The following is a 22,910-nucleotide window of genomic DNA, read 5'->3' as shown; positions in this document are numbered from 1 at the left end:
AAAATCACAACAGGAATTATTCAATAATACATATGTCCAGCATTGTCTAGTGTTTTCATAATAGTTCATAAATAGTCCACTCACCATAAATAGTCTGTACTGATGCTTTGGGCTATGCTACCCTTAAGGTTAGAAGTTTTGGAGTTAATCTGATAAAGTCAAAACTACACATCTAGGCATCATTTTATAACCCCTTGAATGTGGATATTAAACAGTTTAAGACACAGCCCTGAATAAATGTTTCTCATCACTACATGTTCTACAAGAATTCTTCAAAGCAAGACTGCCATTTTTATTAGTCCTTTAAGGTAAGGCCTTAAGGGAATTTATATTTTATATTAGCTTTATAAAAACATTGTCGTGCCTAGTCTGTAGCACAGTAACTATCAGGCACAAAATTGCAAAAGGTGTGGCAGTCCGTACAGCCAAAATTAGATAGGAACCCCCTTTCCCCTCCAAATGCTAACATGCATTTTTTTAAACCCCAGTTTCTTGGCTGGTATCACTGAATTTAATTTCATGCTTCTAAAGTGTAATGAATTCACTGTTGTAGACAACCGATAAAACATTTTAGGAAACTTGCTAATATTAGAAATACATTAATAAAAATTAAATGTTCTTATATGTAGCTAATTTATAGAAGTCAAAAACTAGTTCAAGTATTCCCTACATTTATAACCATCTTAACATAGGTGGGGGTTCAGCATGTTTTATTAAATTAATCCAACTTAAACAAGATCATTCCTATGATATTCAGAAAAATCCTGTAGCAAGACGACTGTTCTCCAGAAAATAACTTGCTTTTCCCGCAGAACAGGTCTCAGACCTCCACAAAGCCTTCCTGTAATATATCTTATTTGAAGGTTTATGAACCAGAATGACAAGTTTCATTGTTTGGAAAATAAAAACACAGCCTTGTTATGCGTTTTGGCACCTTCCCTCATATCACAAAAAGTTAATTGAATAAACTGCACCATAGCAGTGAAGGATTTAGGAGGCATTGATGATGGGTTTAAGATAAAACTGAAGTTTGGCACTCAATATTTTTTCTTCCTTCAAAGAACTTTCTAATAATCAGGACAGATATCATGTTGACATAGGCCAGGTGTATTTGTGGATATAATGTGTAATGGTAACAGACTCAGGATATCTTTCATCCCTGCTACAATCTCACTCTCAAACAATGTAAAGATACTTTCTTATATCCTGAAACACTGGTGTTCTGTCTTTTTATTGTCTGTCTTTGTTGTATTGGACTGTGCCATAAAACAAATTTCCCCCTGGAGATAATAATAAAGCGTGAATAATGCATATACAAAGAATCAAAAAAACAACTGGCAGAAGAACATACAGTATGCCTAACAGCCAGCAAAGCAGCTGGAAACGATTTATGCGGTTGTTAAGCCTAATGAAAGTAGTCTCCTAAGCACATAAGCACAGTTATAATGGTACTGGAGTAACAAATCAAAAGGGCTATCAAAATTGAGAATCAAAAATAATTTTGCTCTACACAACATGATCACTGATGTCAACCTGGTTGAATGTATTGTATACATTTAATATGTCCAAAAGAAAATGGTGTCTAAACCAGTGATGTGCAGGTCATATTCAGGAGAAACTCCAACCACCAGATTACAGTACATCTGTGGGAACCCACAAAATCCAGATCCTACTTGAAAATGTTAAACCACTGGAGAAGGATCTAAAGATCTAAAGGATCTCCAACAGACTTAAGAACTGACAAAGTCCATATTCATGAGGGAAACAACAAAAAACTCACTGAGAGAGTCTGGTCCCAGGTGGTGAAAGGACATATTTCACCCAATTACCCAAACAATACTACCCAACATCACATCGCCAAATAAATTTCCAGGACCTGGAATCAAGCATGGTGGAATTCAAGGCCATGACATCTCCTCACTGATGCACAATGTTAAACACTATTATTCATTGCCAGTAGCACCAAGAATGCAGTAAGAGAAGTGAAGGACGTTGTAGATTCCACTCTCTGAAATACAGCAACTGAGATTTACACCAGAATGGTATATTTTTAGAAGTCCTTTGACGTTCCTGACAATAATTTCATTCTTAAATTACAGTAGGTACTAAGGGGAAATCACTGCACTGGATTGAGCATTGGTCCATAGAAAACAAGGTAAAATTGAGGGCCGGACAGTCAAACTGGGGTGATGTAATTAGTGGAGTACTACAGGGATTTGTACTAGGACTGCTGCTCAAACCTATTACTTGTTCCTTTGCAGCCTACGCATGCTGACACAGCTACCCACCTGAACTACTACTTCCTAATTTCTGTCAATGATCAAAGATTCTGGTACAGTTTGTAAAAAAGCCAGATTTGTAGGATACCACAACCAATTGATTAGAGGACGCAGAAGCAGCACATGAAACAAAACTGAAATGAAAAGATTCACATAAAATCCAAGACTAGAATAGACCTTGCATTCGCAGATGTTTAGTGCAGACAAGTGCACGCAGGTTCCTAAAACAAACATTTATATACAATGCCTACAGAACATATACATACAAAACTGGAAATGCTCAATTTGAAGAGCTACATGAAAGTGCATTTAAAATTGAAAACAGGAGACACTTCCTTGCCCAAAGGGTTATGGAAAAATGGAAAAGGTTACACAGCTGTACTGTTGAATCCAATACCTGTACTGATTTCATGAAACAGTAGGTAATTGATCCAACTGATCTCAACTGGCTACTACAAAAAGGGCTATATAGGCTGAAGGCCTCATGCTAGCCTCATTCTTTGTTCTTACGTTTCTTCAAGAAAATAACATGTTGCCTGCAACTGTATGTTCCTCCCTCACAAATGCAGAAATCACATAGTTCCTGTTTATCCAGATAATCAATCTTTTCATAGAATTTTCATCCCTGCATTTCATATGGTTCATTTACTATACACATAGTAAAAAACATTACTACTTATTTTCTAAACCACAATAATTCAAAATAACATTGTTTACTCATTGAAAAAAAACATCAAAGCAATATTAACCAGACGCCGCATAAATATTTTCCATATGTGTATTAAAGTAATAAAGAACAATATGAGCAATTGAAAAAGTCCTCACTTTGCATTTGTTTTGCAAAAAAGCCCAAAAGTAAATATCTACATGACAATTTTTATATTTCATGGTCAATATTAAAATACTACCTTAGGTCTACATCCTTTGCAGAGTTTACTTGGAATGCATACTGTATGTATGCAGTCTCTACATCTCTTCTATTTTAAGAATGCATTTTTCTGTCCATGTGCAACTTAACTACTACTGGCTACAGAACAAACCACTAAAATCCAGGCCTATATCAGTCCCACTTCCACTGTAAAGTACAATTTAACTCCACAAATTCAAACCATCAATTAAACTCTGGAAGTACACATTCATACTCTATTTTAAAAAAAAATCTAGGTTAAATGAATTGTAAAAAATAGTCGGGGTGTCCCAGAAAGAAGCCATTGTAGAAAATTGTTTTCTCTACTTCTTCCACTGAGGTTCAGGAATGTTCCAGAGGTTCCAAAAAACAACACCATCACACATTTCACTGCACAGGATTGGTTTACACCCAAACACACCTGGACTTTAATGTAAAAGCACATAAATAACAGCAACACATTTTCAATGGTGACATTTTATGTTGGCTCTGGACTGATGCCATGCTACATATTAAATATCTAAATATCAAGAAGATACGGTGCTCTAAAATTCCTTCTGCTGAAAAATGGTAGAGACTTCAGAAGCCGACCATATCAAATATCAGTCAGCTGCAATTAAATTCTTTTCCCCATTTATCACAGCAAGAACCTACTCACCTGCTCTGTACCATTGTGAGCTTCATTCACAGCACAGATTAATGTTTTTTTCTTTTTCTGAAGGCTTAATTTTCCCTTTTTGGATTAAAAAAAACAAAAGATGCCTGCAAACTTCAGGTTGCCCTCCTGGTATTTAGTTTTGCAAAAGATACGTAGCACATCAGAGCTGATGTATTGGTTGTAATAGAAGCTTTCAAGTTCACCGTGAATCTGTGAACATGAATAAAAGAAAGAACACTAACTTTTCCTACTGTTATATAAAAATTCTTAAACCAAATTTCCACTTCCATATCCTTAAATCACTTTGCTCAGAATCTCAAGGCAGAAAGAAGTAATAACTAGATCCCACGATGCTACAGAAAATCTTATTCATACTGTTTGAGCTATAACTCTGAAGAATCTCATAATTTAACAAGTCTTGATGCGGCTCGTAACATATCATTGTCTTCCTTCTTATGAAATTCTCATTAACTTTATTTAAAAAGACAAACCTGTGGACGTGACATGATCAGAAAGTGTTTGCAATTGCTTGTTGTGTCTGACAATGCTGCCATCTAGAGGATAAAAATCTCAGTTTTAACAAAAGGAGTGATGATAACACTCAAAGAAATTCAGGCCTTTTGTACCAAAGGTTACCACATAAAAATAGAAATCTGGATATTTAAGGTTTTGTATTTTTTTGTTTTTCCATTTTCTTTTACAAAATGTTTTCTCTTGTTTAACCCACCTAATTTGGGACAGTTAATTGTGTTTTTTACATCTCGGCTTGTAGCTACAAACCTAGCAACTACACAAAAAAGTGGAGGAGAAAGATTCCTCTGTCCATCCCACCTTCAAGCCACTTGAAGGTGGCCACTGTGTCTTTAGCACATCACAGGATACCCAGCCCTGTACTGGGGATTCAGGCTCCACTGGAAGCTATTTCATGTGTGTAAGTTCTGTGCTGGTGAGCAGAACAGTACTCAGCCAATTGAGAGCCAGAATTCAGGGAATGTGGGTCGCAGTTATGTAGTGACATGACCCATGCTCACACACCCATGAGCTCAATGGTTTTGAGTGGCTGAGTAAACTTTCCAAGAACACTCTATCCTAGGTAGTTGACTGGCTTGACGACCTGTGAGTGATGCGGTCAAAAAAGGTAATGAATCCACGTAATTCAATCTCAGTTTTCTTTCTAACCTTGCCTAATCAATTAACCCATCCATCATTCCATTTTCTAACTGCTTCATCCATATTGAGGGGGAGCCAGCCTATCCCAACAAGCAACGGGCACAAGGCGGCATAAACCCTGGATGGGATGCCAGTCCTTCAGAGGCCACACGTACATACAGACACACCCAGGCACTCACCCCAGGGTGAATTTTCCCAGAAGCCCATTAATATACCAGTATATTTTTGGAATGTGGGAGGGAACCAGGGCAACCATAGAAAATCCATCCAAACACAGGGAGAGCATACATAGTCCTCACAAACAGCACCCAAGTCTGGAACTGAACCAAGACTCCCAGCGAAGCGAGGAAGAAATGCTAACCACTGTGCCACCACGCAGCCGTCATCAGTTAACCATGCCTCCAAAATTATAGCTCTCAGTTAATTAATATTCACACCCTGGATTTTTAAATGGTTGGTTCAACTACAATTTTAGAACCAAACCTTTAAAGTATGTTGCTTGGATGTCTAGTAAGCCATCTTACAGTTACCTTTGTCCTAAGAAAAAACTGGAGGTGCCGGTAAAAATGTGATGAAATGGCAAAACCAGCCCGGTCAATACACTTCACCAATGAGCCCCAGTCAATCAGAAACAAGTTTGTAGTTCCTACGGGCTGTGACTACTTATTTGTATGTAACAAAGGATTAACATTTTGCAGATTTGATGCTTGTCTTAACGTGCCCCAAGAAATACTGCATTTTTGTTTTTTAGCTCACATATATATATACACACACATTATGCATAGCACAATTCAAAGTTTTTTCAGAAAGGCTAAGTATTGGCAGTTAATTTAGAAGGCAAGATACGCACCCTATCTTAATGTATAGCTCTCCAAGTAAAAGGAGTGCATGTCCTGTTGCAGTCACACTTAAAATAACTTCCTATGTTTAGCTAAGTATATCCATACTTGTTCAAGCAGCCTATTTTGAACATGCCTACTTTATCAATCTGCTCAGGACAAAATATCATCTCATTTCTTTCTGCAGTGAATCCATCTACTATCAATTGATTTGAAATTATATTTGAGGGATTTAAAGGTTCCTGAAGGAATAGGTTCACAGGACGAGCACGATGAACTACAACTCAACCACAAGTGACTGCAGGGAAAGTATCTTTTTTCAGACTTGCCCGATACCTCATCTGGTGCCAAAATAAGAAGTGAGGTGTGCAACTTGTATATTATGTTATCTAATAATCCATACAGCTTCTCTTGAGTAAGGACAGTCTGGTCAGATATGTTTTGCTCTCGGGCCAGGCATGTCATTACCAAAGAGGTTCTAGGGGGGGAGCTTGTAAGAAACAAGCAGAGATTAAAAGGTAAAATATTTCTGCTCCCAAGCATTTTTCAGGTTATGCATCAGTAATGCCACAAACTATACTTAATTCTTCCAATGACCTTTTGGTCTAGGTAAAGGTTTAAACATTTATTCCTTCTGCTATGATTTTTTTCTGAACCAAGTTAATAATAAGGAGGGAAGAGTGCAGTACTGATGCAAAACCAGCTTCCAAAATCCGTTTTCTGGATTGAGGGAAACCATGCACCATGAGGTGCCTTTCTTGATTTATCTTTAAAGGATCAACCTCAAAGATGAAGAATTGAGAAAATGGCAAAGGAAAATGAAAGGTGCTGTAAAAAAACATATGTACTTAAAAGTAACGTAACCAAATAACCATCTTTTTACCTCTTAGTTATGCACTTGTTTGCATTCAAAACTTTTTCATTTTCTTCTGTAGTGAATGTGTTTGATTAAGGTCCCAAGCAACAGTGGTAGTATTTAACAGTAATGCTAACCTTTGTAGCCTCCTCAAAGAACTCAGTCCTTTCTTCTTCAACATCAATAGAATGTTCACAGTGGAAGAACAGAACATGCATTTTGGAGTTAAGGGAGGAAAAGAGGGTGAGTAATGGAGTCATTTCTCCGAGATGTTGGAGTTAATTTAACCAAACAAAAGACGATGCAGAGAGCACATTTTTGAACAACTAAGCATTGCGTGGGATTGACCAACACTGCCCAGTGACTTATCACAATGCTTACTTTTTCAGTGCTTTTGTGGGTCACTGATGCTGCCTACACCCTATCCAGCTCCATAAAAAAGACGCTTGTTAGTGCTGCATCAACCGTGTCATAAATCAAACTAATGAGCATGGCTTCCTTTTAAGCGTTTACTGATTTATTCTGCCCTTGTATACTAGAAAAATACACTCACTTAAGGTCTACAGCAGGAAAGAACAGGAAGTCTTGCAGAACTATTTTTTTATCTTAGTCACACTGTAAAAAAAAATAATAAGAGACAAAGGAGTAGTTACAAGTGGTGATTCATTATATAAAGACAAATTAATCATGAATCTTCTAAATATGAAGTTTATCTTAACCAAATTGAAACGGTTTTTAAACATATCATATGTCAGTTTTAATTAGAACATCCTTCCTAACAGCTTTTGTCTGCCAAATGAATGAACAAATAATGGTGTTAATGAGTCATTTCCGTTCTCTTCTATTCAAATCCTTGCGTTCTTTAGATACAATCCAATTTTGCTGGTGAGATGTGTGGAATAAGCAAACTTTCCTGGTGATTCACATTAGACAGAAACCTATCAAGAACTAGGAAACACTGACCAGGCCTTGGCTTCAATCAAGTCGAAGAGTTATCTATCCAGTTCTGCCAGATTGAGACTTTAATTCAAATAAGCAAAGCTTTTTTAAGACTGAGAGCTTGCAGTGTCTCTTCATTATCTCATGTGACGCACATAACAAGTGGACAAGATATAAATGGAAAAAAAGCAATTCACAAATTGTTTAAATATTTTGTCACTTTATAAAAACACATTACATTTTATTCCCAAACTATAAACTGCCAAACACATCCCCAAGAGACACACATCCAGCTCTCTGTTTCACTAGTATATGTACAATGTGTCAGAGAGCAGGAAGGCAACTATCAGGTTAAGGCAATATTTGCTCTTAAACCCAGTTGAATCGAGAACAAAATACAATATGAACAACTGGTCTTTTTGTCTACTTAAAAAAGCAAAATCTGCCAGTGTGATATACAGTCCTTAGCAAGCATTAATTAGACATTAATTTGGGTACTTTCTATGCATCACCCTTATAATTCATGAACTCCTTCTAAAACCGAGCTGCCTCCTTCAGTTGTAATCTTTTGTCTTTGCTTTTTTCATATTCCAGTCTCAAAACACTGTGTATTTAGTTCCATCTGCTATCCATGCATTTAACCAGATGTCCTCCCTGACATCAACAACTATCGCCTTTGTCATATCCAAGTCTCTCATTTGACAGCAAGTTTCATTGCACTCGGGTTCCCAGTGACTTTCAAAGCACACTTCCACCAATAAAAAGGAAAAATTCACTATGTCTCTATGCATTTACTACTTGAATTTTGTTTATACCAACATTAGCTATGATAATAAAAATAAGAAGCGGGCATATTTTCTAATCGCATTTTACTCTTACTCCTAACAAATAGCTCAGGAATTGTCCTGTGGGATTTATGTTTTTTTGTTCATGGAAATGTAAGCCTTTCTGAGATGCATGTAACAAAAAAATAACATGTTCACTGTATTGTATTTGAATGGCATGCTACATTCCAACTCAGTTTTGCTGGTAGAAACAAAAACAAAAATATTATATATTAAACACTGGCAAAAAAATATTCAAAAATAACCTTAATTATCTTAGAAAATCTTTCCCAATTTCCAAATTCCACATAAAAAAAAACTTCTGTTCCTCTGTTACAGCTGCTCCATCCCTTTCAAAGAAAAAAAAGAAATCTGGGATGAGGAGGAAAAAAAAAGTTAATCCCATTCAGTTCTTAGCAAAATGATTTGTTCCAGAGCTCTTAGGGATTGATAGCTGTAAAGGATCCATCTGAAGTGGACATTGAGGATGAAGAAGCTCTAGGCCATTGACAGGCAAATCCTCCTCTCCTCATGTTGGCATTCTATGCACTCTGTTTGCATGTACTTTCACTTCCTGTCCTAACAAAGAGCTTGTTGGCACCAAGCACTTCTAAAATGCTGTCAGTCACTTCACTCTCAATCAGGATGTAGTCAGAGGTAAAATAAAGGCATGACATTGCAATGTTTCCAGTAGTAGGTTAAAGGAAAGACAGTGGTGTGCAAGTGTCCAACAGAGAAATAATGAAAACATATAATGTATGCAAAGCATGGATATTTAATAATTAAAAGTATATGTTTATTTGAATTTTCAAATAAACAAATAATTCTTACCTATAAGAGAACTTAATAATAATAATAATCATCATCATCATCGCTTACACTTATATGGCGCTTTTCTGGACACTCCACTATCTATAATCTCTTTTACTGCTTCTCTTGCAGATAATGCCCTGCCATTTACATTGATGAGACAGGAAGAAGACCGGCTGACTGTTTCAGGGAACTTGTCAGAGCAGTAGAGATCTAAGATCTTTCTAAGGTGATAGTTCCCCATTTCACCTCTCCCAGCTTGACTAATATAATAATAATAATAATAATAATAATAATAATAATAATAATAATAATTACTTACACTTATTTAGCGCTTTTCTGGACACTCCACTCAAAGCACTTTACAGGTAATGGGGACTCCCCTCCACCACCACCAATGTGCAGCATCCACCTGGATGATGCGATGGCAGCCATAGTGCACCAGAACGCTCACCACACATCAGCTATTAGTGGGGAGGAGAGCAGAGTAATGAAGCCAATTCATAGATGGGGATTATTAGGAGGCCATGATTGATAAGGGCCCATGGGAAATTTTAACCAGGACGCCGGGGTTACACCCCTACTCTTTTTGAGAAACACCCTGGGATTTTTAATGACCACAGAGAGTCAGGACCTCGGTTTTACGTCTCATCCGAAGGACGGCACCTGTTTATAGTATAGTATCCCCAACACTATACTGGGGCATTAGGACCCACATGGACAGCAGGGTGAGCGCCCCCTGTTGGTTCTACTAACACCTGTGAGTTGCAGGGCGATATAGCTGCTGGCTTAATCATTTCAAACAGTTCTCTAACAAACAATTTAGGAAAATTGTCAGAAATTTAACTGAAGTTAGAACCTGACTTGCTCACTAAAGCACAAAACCTCCTCCAATTCATCAGACTGAAAACTTTAAAGAGTCCTTTGCCAACACAAACTATATTTATTTTTCCTTCCAAAGTATTATTTTTACTATATTTAATAAGTTGGAAACCTAGCCCTAAAAAAAATTCTTGCCATTTTAGGGAAAAATAACACTGGCATCTGAACAATATTTGCCCATAGTAACTGGGATGCTGTATCTTAATTGTAACAAGGGGCCTCGTTGTACCAAAGAAGTAAAATATTCTTAGTTAGCAGGATTTCTGAGATTTCAGCACTCTGTCCACAACAAGCAACCTCACAACAAAGAAGCTCTGTCAGAATTGTATTACTTTCAGCCAACAGAGGTCATTAAAATATAAACGGTCATTCACTAAGATTTTTTGTGTGTATTCTTCACAACTGTTGTGGAGGGGGATGAGTATGTATTGCTAAGTTGTCTTGCGTAAGCCTTCAAAAATTTTCACTAAAAAAGGTCTCATGTAAGATCAACCCACACAAGGATGCTTCGCATTGACAGAATTTGAATACCAGTGCTGGCAATACTTTTTCCCCATAAAGAGAATTTTGTATTTGCCTGCATGAACACTCCCACAGCACTAGTATGAATGGATTTTTTTTTTATTAAGATGCTATAACCACAGTTGAAGTATTCCCTGTAGAGTACTGGTGCCCATTCAGTGATGCGCCATGCAAGCCAAGTCTACTCCAGTTGGCCCTTTAAAGCTCAGGTCAGAGCCGTGAGAGCTGTTATTCACGGTGACAAGAGGCTAAAACGACATGCAAATTCTAACTAGACTACACATCTGCCATCGAGTCTGCTGCCTGCGGGGCAGCATCAACACCTGCTTTGTTCCATCTAATCAGCCCAAGCCAGCGGTAACAAAAGTGTCAATATCTCACAACAGTGTTGCACCAGAAAGGGTAAACAGAATGAGAAGCACAACAAGGAGTGACAAAATTGAGGAAAACTCTGGAGAATATGTTGTCACTCACAGCTATATCCTTTGTAGTCAAACTTACAACGAGAAACACAAAAGCTTTCTTTTACCCAGTATAAAACACTAAAGAGGCCTTGAACAATAAAATGACAGAGATGATATAACGCTGTCAACATACCAAGAACAAAAGAAGTGGAGACAAGCTACATTGTGCCTTGCAGCGTGGCCTTCTAGATCACACCAAGGCCTGAAATAGATGGCAACTAAGACTGGTGATACTGTAAAACTCAGCAACTGAAGTATTAATGAATAATACATTTGAAAAATTACACTATTTTGAGAGGGGGGAGAAGTGCTGATTTGATTTTGTTCATCCCTTCCTACACATCTCAAGAGACTCACCTGAACTAAAGCCTGTTTCTGCACTCCAGTGTCCACCTAAGTAAGTACACAAGCTGTTGAATTGTCAAAAGATAAGCTTACAATATGTGAATGAAGATTTTTTTTGTTTTGGGTGAAATTAAATATCTCACAAGTAAGTAGATAGTTGCAGAAATTCCTCGGAATATCAGTAATAATTGGTCACTAAAGAACTTCATAGATTTATAGATAACTATAAAGATTTGCAAACTTACAACTACATGTTAAATTTTCTTAATATATATTCCATTCATCATTACAGTTCACTTTCAAAATCTTTTTGCAATAAAAGTTCTTCAGTAGTTAAAGTTATCAAAGGTAGTTTGCATTCAAATGAAAAAATCTAAGAAAAAAACTGTGCAGTCTGTTATTTTGTGGGAGTTCTTTTATATACCTATACGAGATCCTCAGACACATAAGCTATTAATGCTACTAATTAGCGACTTTATAAAAGTATACTGTAACTATTTTAAGACAGATTTTTTATTGATGAACAGAAACTGTTTTAAAATACAAGACATTTGCTTACTGAAGCTGCTGGAATTAGACTATATAGGCAGACACATTGCGTTCCAAGTGGAATTCATCTCAAGCATACACCAAATGAGTTCTTTAAATTTTATTTAGTCCATTGCTTCAAAGCTCACAAGCTACATACAAAGCAGAGGTGTTAAAATTCAGGTTGTGGTGAAAAGGGCATTCTAGCTTTATCTTAATAAACAAAATCTCAGCAGTGAAGAAGCAGAAAAAAATGTACTGCCGTTAAGATTATATAAGCAGTTTTAAGAGGTATTTAGAATGAGTTGGTCAATGTGTTTGGTGGTAATCTGCTGATTCTGTGCATTCTGTCATCAGTGAAGAACTGCTGTAGTAACAGAAGGCTTGGTACAATAAAGTCCAGATAAATGTATCCCGATGGGTCCTGGACAAACACAAAGCTCTAGTGCTTTCTGTTTCCACAGGTATCATGCTTGATTACACTGTCAGAAAGCGTAAAACTTCCCAGTGCTGAGGGGCTCTCTGGACAGCAGTCTAAAATCAACTAACTTTACCAAACCATGCAGTTGGGACAGTTCTGGCTCCAGCCTCCTGAGGACTCTAGAAAGAAGAATATATACATATCTCTTAACAAAAACAACCTTATTAAAGGAGGCCTGAAGTTTAGGCCTGTATATTGAATTAAAATAAGTGTATTGCCAAACTTCACCCTCATAACATTTATCATCTGCTTGGCAAGGTATGTTGACACTGATGGCATCTGAGTTTCAAATGCAGTCCTTAAATTTACATTTGTGAAGGATTAAAAAAAGTGATGGGCCTTATGCTATAAATACACAAACAGCATATAAAACTTAAAATATTACAATAATTTTTTTATTTCTTTCATCCAGCACCATGTGAATAGCACTTGGATCTGGATGTTGCAACAAGAAGGATTAAAGATTCAAACCAGGGCTCTTTAAAAACAATATAAATTGCACCTTAGCTGTCTCAAAAAAGAAAATCAAGAGAAAGCAGTTTCAAGACTATTATTGTCAACTAATATACAACAATAAGGCTCACACCTGAAGAAGGCTCCACAGCCGAAATGTTGTGTTTTCTCTCTTCTTTTTCTTAGCATGGAATAAACCTATTATTTATTCCTTTGCAGCCTACGCATGCTGACGCAGCTACCCACCTGAACAACTAATATACAACTACTATAGTTGTATATGTTTCTGTTGTATAAAATAAGTTAACCCTTTTATCAGATAGGGTTCATTGATATTAGTTTTGACTAGCTCGGTATCCCAGTATTTATTTTTGATGAAACAGTACAAGAAATTTTACAGAACTTTAAATAGCTTCTTCCCCAGAGCCGTCAAGCTGGTGACCCCCCCCCCACTCCCACCAACCAAACTATGATGTCTCCTCACTTCTTCCTGTACCACACAACGGCTGTACTCCTACACCGCTACATACACCATACTTCTGACAATTGAATGTAAGCCGAACTTGAACTTAAAACTGTACTCGATTGTAGCAGTACTATTTGATAATCGCTGTATTATGTTATCACACTGGTGCCATACTGTTGTTTACAGTGTTATTATACTTTCTGTCTATTGTCTTGTCTGCTGTTCTATATATATATACTGCTCCATTATACAGACTAATGAGAAACACTTTTCATTATACTATACACCTGTGAAAGTATAATGACAAATAAAGCGTTAAATCAAATTGAATAGAATAATGCCAGGCTGACGGTCTAGGAATTCCTAATTAAGATATAGTACAAAGGTTCTTTAAGACCACAGATGAAGTTAGCAAATAATGTCTGCCTTGGATTTAGCTTTAAAAAGCTTGAGGTCTTCAGCATGTGAAAAGTTTTCAACCACCTTTACCAAAACAGTCAAATAACACAACAGTGTCACTGAAGACAAATATTTGTTGAACATTTAGGTGGAAACAGCTGAAGACGTAACTACAGGCATAAAATCCTTTCATCTGTTTCTCCTACTAAGTGTTTGCCCAGTCGCAGACAGACTGCAAGCACTTGAGGAAAAACAAATCTTTCTACCAAAAAATCCTTTCATCTGTTTCTCCTACTAAGTGTTTGCCCAGTCGCAGACAGACTGCAAGCACTTGAGGAAAAACAAATCTTTCTACCAAATTGAAACGGAGATCTTGCAAGGATTACCAAAAAGGCATCCGCGCTATTTTGGGAATGTGGAGAATTTGAACATTAAAGAAGAGCATCATGCAGATTCATTTTTTATAATTATGCTGTGCACTGTAACAGGTGATGTATGATAATATTATGGTTCCTTCCAAATTATAACGAGCAATTCATATGTATGAATTTAATCTGCACTTACTTTCTTACAAAAGGTCTATGGAATACAGGATGAAATGTGCTTTTTATAAGACATTAGACATTCTACATCATGATCAGATAGAGTACCAATGATGGCTAGGGAGACTTGAAGCCTCCCTTTGTATATTACATAATGTCTAACAAAGTGTATGAAACCTGAAAGAAACTTGTGACTAATAAGATTTTTGAAAATAAGGTGGCTTCACACAGCAAGGCAAACAAAACCCTACAGATACAATACTACAGAGCTAAATATACAATGACAAAATGTCAAAATGACCTTCTGAGTTATACAAGCACCAGATTTAAAACAAACATGAAATTTTAGTTTATGTGCAGAACATTATGCTCACAAAAGACAAACCTACAGAAAATGCAGAGTTAAGCCACAGTTCAGTGGGATATTCACAGACAGTTAGGAAATGGAACATTAAACAAAACCACTGAATTAGGTTTTTAGTACCCTATACAGTAAAAGTAAGTGACTCATTAAAACTAACACTCTGTTCATTCTGTGTTAATCAGTATGTTTAATGTGGCATACACAATTTTACTGGCAATAATAAAATAGGTCATACATAGGAGCTTAGAACCTTGTGAGATTGAACATCCCCTGTAAACACAAGAAAAGCACTGTAGTTGCCACTGCATTTCTGAGAATATCTCTCAATGAAGTATTTTCAGATTTTTAAAAAATAGAAAATAATGTTGACCTCTTAGGCCATTCCTGTAATCCAGGCTGCAAATATTTTTTTAAGTCTAGGGATCATTTTACAAAGCTTAAATATTAGGAAAAAATAACTGGTTTATTAACTAAGATGGTCTCATTGCAGATGGTGGGTCTAAATGCAACAAATTCATTTAAACTACTGAAGAAACTTCACCATCATCAACGTGAGGTTGTACAGTATAATAGTTCGTCTACTATCAATAGACCTTTAGCCAATTAAGAAGAAATTCCCAGGTACAGTGATGACCTAAGAAGTAGCCATTACACAGAAGGGCACTTTACTGAAGCAACCTGAATAAAGTACCTTCCTAAAGTGTACAACAGCACTGTCTATAACCTTCTAGTCATGACCCTCAATCACTAATGCACAGTATAATCCTTCAAGGGTAGTACAGTATTAAATATTCACTAAAAACACATATTACAGTTAATCCTATTCTTATATTTTAGATTATTTTTGGACTACAAACTAGTGCCATACAAAAAACATGTAAAAAATAAAACTATAGACACAAAGAAATGTTACAGAAACCAATGTACTGCTGAGTAAAAATAGAATGTTTTAGTAGATGGTGCTTATGCAGAAGACAGAATACTGTCCACCTGCAACGAGTAGCCTAATTACAAGTAAGCCTGACAGTTAAAGACAACAAAAAAGATAGGATGAGCCTTCTCTGATCTCTGTCCCAATTTTCTTGTTTGAAAGTAGCTGCAAGCAGATAAATAATTCAAGATTAATATAAACCCGTTTCTTAAAGGATCCCATGGAGTCAGTTTCAACCACGCAGCTAAAAAGATGGCCCCAGATTTTTTGTTGGCGAATGTCAAACTCAATGTCAAAACTTTGTCAATCTGCTTAAATTGAAGACCTTATCTTACTTGAACCATAAAAAAACACTGTTAAATAAAAGAGCTTTCATCCCATCTCACGCTGACATGGATAAATCCCTTATCCATTTGTTTGCTTAATTGTTCCAAAGACAGCACCTGGCCACACAACGAAGAGCCCTTTGTGCAGGGATTTGGAACACAGCCAGGTACTTCGTTTCACATTTCTTTCAGGCTTTCTATTAATTTGCTCTTGCTGACTGATGGATGATGTTTAAACACCAAAAGGATTTTTTTCAACACGCCTAAAAGAAAAATCACATGAAAATAATATTCAAATACTTTAGAATTCGGCCCCGCATCTGTTCCTAAACACTGCAATGCCCAACGTCTCAAAAGAACTTAACTGAAATGCTGTCTCTTCACCAAGAGTAGCATACATTCTAAACGCTTGTCTCCTTAAGGGAATGAGAATATATCTGCACCTCCTTTAAAGATGTTCAAGAATAATTTACTGATATAGTAAATCCTGAAGTTAGTAATATTACCACAGCTAACAGTATTTTCCAGATATACATGTAAGATTTAAAATGTTATGCAAATATTCTGATTTGAACTCATTACTTCACATTATAGAGCACATCATCTGTATCCTAAAGCATTTACATTAATTCACACTGAAGTGAAACAGAATATTTACATTTTAATACACACTACAGTTTAAAAGAAAATTTTGGAAACTTACTGACATAACATGCCAATCTCAGGTACAGTGTGCAACTTTCCATTTTTAAGTGATCACCTTCTGTGTCTATATAAAGACTTGGAATGCATGATTTTAACGATTCCTAAAATTCTTCTCAAGAAAAACTTCATTGAAATGATCTGACATTACTGTAACTGAAAATCAAAACACTGCAATGTGTAAAGAAAAGCAAATGTGATGTGCTATAATCTATAGTAATTACAAAACATGTTTCGCAGCAAGTATGCTTTGTTATATTATATGAATGTTACCTTCCTTTCCATTAAGCAGCATCAACGTTTAAAGTACAATTATGAAAGCCTGGCTAAAAAATATACCTCAGTCAACCACATCACTCACATAAATGCTTTATTTCAGCCCTAGGGTGATACATTCTTGTGAAGAGTAAACTTTCACATCTTTCATTGTAATTTATAAGCATTGAGCAATAATGAAGTTCTTCTGGAACAGTAAGATTCCATGAAAAATAACACAAGGTCAACTAAACATTTTTAACACTCTGTATAAAATCAATTAATTGCAATTTGTAAAGTATAAATACATTTATGGGGCACATTTTATGAAATCATTCTTTCATTAGATCAATTTCAGATCTAAAGGGAAAGTGTAAAATGACCTTAAATCCTCAGCTAAAAGTAACTGGTAACTATTGTTCTGGGATAGAGAAATGTCTTTCATTCTCAAAAAGTTTTTTTATTCTGAAAAAACTTCAGAATTCTGTTCAGACATTCAAAATTCTGGAGAAGAAAAAGAAGTCAAGCAAAGGCTAAGTACACAACGTCTGGCCTCACAAGATCCAGTAGTTTACCATTTTACATTAAGGAACCTTCTATTTTGGTAGAGCACAACACAGCCAGTTTTTAATTGTTCTATATACTGTAAAATGTTATGCAACCACCACATAAAAGGGCTCTGTTACATACCGCAAATACACTTCTACCATAATATCACTACCAAAGTCAATTTTTCAAAAAGGCAGACCCAGTGATGTGAGAAGAATGTCAGAAAGTACATTAACATGGAAACCTGTTACCTAGGTGAGGCTTCCCCCTTCTTTGCAAAAACAGAAACCTGAGATGGGCAGTATCTGCTGTGCTTGGTCATGGATGAATAAACACACACCGCCACACTGAACCTCACTACAGAAAGCAGTCATTGCTACAAACATCTATGTCTGGGTCAGTGTAGCTTACATAACTTAAAACTGCCTCTGAAGCTTCAGATCACTTTACTTTTGTGACTCGGCACATAACCAAAAAAATATTTTAGGAACAAACCAAATCAGAATGAAGGTTAAAAAAAGAGAAAATGCTTGGAAGAACCAAAACGTACCTGATTTGAAGGCACAGGCAACACTACTCATTCCTTAACCTACTTCCTAGTCACATTTTAAGATGTTATGTTTATGTTGTTTATTTTTATGTTTCAGTGGGGAGTTGCACCAGCGTGCTCACACCTGAAGGCTTACGAGCCAAAAGCATCTTTTCATCATGGAATTAACCTTTGCTTGTTCCTACTCACAACTAGTTGTCTAAGCTACCCATTTAAGATGTAGTTTTTTAAGCCTTTTCTCTCTTGGCAGATTTCTCAATGACAGAATTAACACTATAAACTCAGAACTTTTTAAGTAACTAATAGTACGTCGACACTAAAGAGAGAAAATCGGTTTTAGTGATGTTAAGGAATGATTTACCTGATCATTTGTCTGCATGCAGCAGCCATCTTACATTAAATTGCTGAGCATCTTAAAAAGAATGTCATTTTCACATTTTATAAGAAGAAACACAGGCCTAATTGTACTGCTTTATACTGAAAGTTTGGTTTTAAACTTGGAACAAATTTTGCTTTTCATTCCACGTTAAGAGATTAAAAGGTCTTTGCAGAGCATAGAAAAGCAAATCTTTTACATGTTTGTTCTTAACCAACCTAACACTGTTCAGTTTAACAACTTAATCTGAACCACAACCATACAACTTCATATGGAATCATTCGTATCATATCGAATCATTTTCCTGGGAGACATGCTTGAAGGCTGACACAATCACTTCAAGAGATTAACACTCTCTCATGCCGAAGCAAACTTTATCCCAAAAACCACAGTAAACAAAACGTAGCCAATATTAGCTCTCCCACCTTAGGAGTAATAAACTGCAGTCTCCAGATGATCATGCTGAACTGTTAGATTAACAGTAATTAACTTTGAAATAACGCTTAAAGATCTGTAAAGTGTTTCAGTGTTCCATTATGATTTCATTTTTATGTACAAATAATGTTTTCACCACAGCTGGGAACAAGTCGATTTTTCGCTTAGACAGCACAGGGAATTTCATGTATGTTTCCCATTATCAGTGAAAAAACAGCTTAGAGCTGCAAGAATGCAAATCTGCCAGCAGCTGCAGGCAAAAACTCGCTGCCCATGGAAACAGAATTTCAGCACTAAGATGAAATGCCCATTTCCTGGCAGCTCAGATTCCCTACTTTTGCGTATGAAGACAAATTTTTCAGGCATCTTTTTCCATCATGCTGAAAAAATGTGCAGTGTTCTTCTTCTACTTATGAGCAGCAGAGCACAATTTCCCTTAACTGATTTTTCCATACACTAGCAGCAGAAAAAAGGTACAATTAAAAACTAATTACAGCTTTAGTTTTTTTCTTGGAAAACCACAGTGCAACAAGAGATGTATCTGATGATACATTTCCGTATGTGTCTGAATTTTTATTGCATATCACGGTTCCTGAATTCATTATGACTGATGTGTGCTCACATGAAGTAAATGTATCACGCTTGCACACAAACTGAATTACAAAAATTACAAACATGAGTTTATTAAGCTAGAAATGCTGTTTCCTACTTCCAGTATGTCTTTAAGTCCATTTATTTTATTAGTTTTATATCAGGACATTAAAAACGAGTAATTTATTCAAATGATAGTACATGGAAAATTTGAACGAAAAAAACGACATAAAAAAAGAAAACAGCTTTGCAACTTTGAATGCTAACCTTAACGGCTTCTTATGCATCACAGAATTAAGAATATTGAATTTGAATGAAAGTAAAGCTTTCCAGTTTTTTTTCTACTAAAGAAGCATAGCAATAGCAAGTTCATAACTCACCAAGATGTGAAAAAACTGAAGCCAGTCCTCCAAGGCTTCAAGTACATCATTTAATAAGCCATGCAACACAATGGTAACCTGAGCTCGCTGGGACAGAGACTGGTATCAGTCAGCTGAAATGTGAGGCAGCGGACAGCCAGTGGGCTGGTTCTACATGCAAAACATCTACAATGTGGTTCAGTACACAGGGCTCCCAACATTCCCCAATTGCCATGGATTGCAGAGGCTGAAGCACAGGGAGAAATGTATTTCAGCTGTTGACAGTGTACATTTTAAAATAAGACTCAATGGTCAGTGCACTGCTGTTAAATTAAAACTTCAAAACTAATATGGAGACGTGGGCTCTTTTTTGTTGTTCCAAAAATTAAAATACCCTTAAGAATCGTATGATGCTATTTTCCTGAGAAATCATGATAAATGAACAACTTTGTTAAAGCAAACATTTTTGTCTTGTTCTCTGAAGTTTCCACTCATTCCAGAGATTAAGAATTGTTTGCCTACATTTCATTTTAAGACCTACTATATAGTATCATCTAGATTAGTGTGCAATGAGAAATATTACACTAGGTAATGATGCATTACATTTATTGAAAAAAAAGTAGTTTTTTTTTTAACTTTCCACACAACTATCGTCAACAATATATGAAACAGCACAAGAACTCTAAGCTAATGCCATTTTTTTTTCATTCCTTTCTTTGAACCTATCTGGGACTCTAAACAATAGGGACTATAAATTATTTATAGGTACAGCTTTAGCTGTAGTGGCTAATTGGGCTCCCTGCTCCTTTTTTTAAATTCTGTCCTCACAGCACTTCATTCCGACAATAAGCGCTATCAAAACACTCAATTACAGCAGGCCTGGTCAAGCAATGTATTGAATACTTTCCCATAGGGCATCTTTTTATTCCAAGATTAAAAGGTGGTTTATTTTCCTGGGTTTGCACTGTGGCTTTTTGTGGTTCGAGCACACCCCCACAATGGCTTTCACTGTAGAGTCTCTGTTGAGACTGTACAGCTGCCTAAATGGAGAGCACTCCTCTATCATTTGGGATTCTGTTCACTGAAAAATAATAAAAAAGAATCAGGGTTCACTGTAATGCACCCAACATTTATTTGGAATAGCTTGTAAAATGCAGTGTTATAGGTTACAGGTATGGTGAAGCTTTTAACTAGTTATTGACTCATATCCTTTCAAAATCCCACCAAAATGTATTTAATGTTAGAATTAAACATGAATATGAAGATATTGTAGCAGTAGTTTAAGCTAACAATATTTGGTTCCGATGAGAACCTAGACAGGAAGAGAGAACGGAGATACCATATGAAATAGAAAAACCAGACAAACCACATGCATCCTGACCTCAGAATAATGCCAAATTGCATTTAACATCCTGGATGTATACTGCAGTATGCCACAAGGTCTACCTGGTCCACTTTAAGCAGGACTGTTTTGAAAATGATGTGCAAAGGACTTCGGGAGAATGTGTGTAGGTTGCCAAAGAAACTACTAAGTCATGCAGGCAGTTGAATTCAAAGACCATGTTAAAATGCTATATTACTTAATGAAACATTAAAACTCAAACTCAAAGAATTCAAAGCAGGCACTCAGAATGAGTATTTTGTCTACCAGGACATACCAGGCAGACAACCAAATGTAGTTTAACATAACTAAGTTTGTTTTCAAGCACTTAGTTTTCTATGACTTGTAGGCTATAATGTAAAGGATAAGCAGGAAAATGTGGGTCTTGCTTAACTAAGTTCTTAGCATTATTTGAACAATCAACAATAGGAATGTATACAAAGAGAATGTGATGCAGTATACATAGAATTGCACAAGGCTTTTAATGGGGTTAATCTTTTATGAAGAGTTTTACGAGGTAGTAGGTAATTAAGAAATGCTGTATTTGAAAACAGTACAGATAGAATAATGCTCAAACTAGGGTGATGTAATTAGCAGAGAACCACATGAATTAGTATTAGGACATCTACTCTTCCTAATTTAGACCAATAACCTAGATTGTGGTATATTTAGTAAATCAGTGGACTAGTAATTTAGTAGATAATCCTTAAACAGGAGGATTAGAAAACACTATGGTGCTGCAAATGACATTCAAAAAGATTTTAAGAAAAATTAAGACTGGGCAGTTAAAGTAGACAAAGGTCAGGCGTTAAAAATGCAAGTATTAAAAACTATCATTTTAAATATGAAAAACATATTTAATATTCAAGAATGCAGACAATTAATAAAAAACTCTTAGGGTACAACTGAAAGTGTAGATGTCCATCACATTACTAAAAAGGAACTGCATCTCTGGAATCAGTCAATAAATGACTGCCTAGAAACAGTTGGCTCAATGTGATATACTGACAGGCTGCAAGAACACAAGGGAACCTGATTCAAGTGTTCAAAAGCCTCAAGGGTATTAACAATCAACAGTGAAACACTAACTAGAGAACACAAAAGGTAACTACAAAAAAGTGAATCCCACAACTGAGGGCCAATGACCTTTTCTAATTTGACAACTTCGTTTACTTGTGATCTAGCACAGGAATTTACAACGTTTATAAATGCTGGAAAATATTTAGTATTTAAATTAACAAGAACTGGGGGATTTGATGAAGGACTCTTTCTAAAACATATGGTGGAAATAAAAGGCAAGATTAACTCAACCTGAAATATGAATATAACTGGGAGAAGCTGGGCTGTTCAATTTGATGCTGTTTATTTGGCATAGCTTAGTGCACAAAAAGGCACACCTATACAGTAAACCACAGATAAATGAGTGTTGGTACAGGGTGTAGCATGCATGTACTGTATGACCGAACATTACTACTGTCCAACTATACAGGCCCTTACATACAGTAAGTACCCTATCTGCATTAGAAAGAAAAACTGTAGACGGTGAACGGTACTTTCCTAGTAATACTATAAATGCTTCTGTATCTATAATTTTACGCCTTCTGACACACTGCAGCTTTTAACAGCTTCTCCCAGCTCTTAAAATGTTGGCACTTCAAAGAGAACTATAAATTCTACCAACAGACCAGGACCAGAATTGGGGACACCTGCACTATAGGATGAAGCTG

At 36.2% G+C, this 22,910-nt stretch overlaps 1 protein-coding gene across 2 annotated transcripts in view; it reads right to left on the bottom strand.

Moving 5' to 3' along the window:
• Positions 1 to 22,910, bottom strand: part of kank1a (KN motif and ankyrin repeat domains 1a) — an 81,171-nt gene that overhangs the window by 44,322 nt on the left and 13,939 nt on the right. The window contains exon 1 of one of the 2 annotated variants that reach the window (XM_088911245.1): positions 3,845 to 3,894. The exons of the other annotated variant lie outside the window; for it this stretch is intronic. The gene's annotated coding sequence lies outside the window, so the exon portion shown is untranslated. Of the gene's footprint in view, positions 1 to 3,844; positions 3,895 to 22,910 lie in introns of those variants that run through there. 2 annotated transcript variants of the gene reach the window in all.

The sequence above is a fragment of the Atractosteus spatula genome, chromosome 3 (genome assembly GCF_055471065.1).
Source record: "Atractosteus spatula isolate fAtrSpa1 chromosome 3, fAtrSpa1.hap1, whole genome shotgun sequence".
NCBI classification, from domain to species: Eukaryota; Metazoa; Chordata; class Actinopteri; order Semionotiformes; family Lepisosteidae; genus Atractosteus; species Atractosteus spatula.
Note: the sequence above shows the minus strand (reverse complement) of the source record. Positions and strands in the feature narration are given on the sequence as shown.